Source organism: Cricetulus griseus, chromosome X (assembly GCF_003668045.3).
Source record: "Cricetulus griseus strain 17A/GY chromosome X, alternate assembly CriGri-PICRH-1.0, whole genome shotgun sequence".
NCBI classification, from domain to species: Eukaryota; Metazoa; Chordata; class Mammalia; order Rodentia; family Cricetidae; genus Cricetulus; species Cricetulus griseus.
In genome coordinates this window covers 21,302,958-21,303,915 of record NC_048604.1, presented here as the reverse complement: position 1 = coordinate 21,303,915, position 958 = coordinate 21,302,958, and positions in this window count along the sequence as shown.

Here is a 958-nt window from a genome sequence, read left to right as displayed (position 1 = left end):
CCTTGTGTGGGCAGACTCTGATTTCCCCATTTTATAGACAGGAAAACTGAGTTTCAGACAGGAGGCGTGGCCTGCCTGAAGAAACTCAGCACTTGGTTAGGAGATAGGGTTAGCAGATGGTGGGGCCAGATGGGCTGGCATTCCAGTTCCTTGGCCCATCAGCACTGTGCCAAGTCTCTTAGCCTACATCTCAGCCACGGCCCCATTTACTGAACCCACTTCATCAGGGTTTTCTCTGGTCTGACCTGGACTAGCCGTTAGCCACCTGGGCTCACATCCTGCTAGATGCTTGAAACAACTTTGCAAAGATGCCTGCCTCTGGTTTTGCATTGTGTCTGCTGTTGTTGTATTGGAGGAGACTGCTGGTACCTGTGGCTTTTGTGGTGGGGGAGGAAGAGAAGAGGCTAAGGTGGGGGCAGGGATGTGAGGCTCCCACCATCTCAGGAGTCCAACACGTGGGCTTGAGAATGTGCTCGTGAGCATGCGTGCTTCATCTCACACGCCTGTGCTCTATGCCCAGCCAGCTACCTCCAGCCTGTATGAAGGTTGTTGCAACATTATGAAGGGGACAGAGATGGGTTCATCACTCTTGGGGATTTGTTAAGTGTGGTCCATAATAGTTGGAGCCAGCTCTTTTGTCACAAGGGAGCACATCGAAGGTGAGAGCCAAGGTTATAGGGGCCCAGTGCTCGATAAAGGCAACAGGCTAAGAGTTTGCCTGAGCTGGGCCAACAAGGCCTAATTCTGCAAGAGTGGGAATGACGCATGGAGGCTGAAGCAGTGTCTCGGTGGGTGAAGCCCTTGCTACACAAGTGTGAGGACCAGAGTTCCTAACCCAGAAACTCATAAATGCTACGTGGCTGTGGAGGCCTGCCTGTAATTCTGATCTCCCAAGGTGGTGACAGGGCCTCCCCAGAGCAAGCTGGCTAGCAAGACTAGCCATATTGGCAAGCTTTTG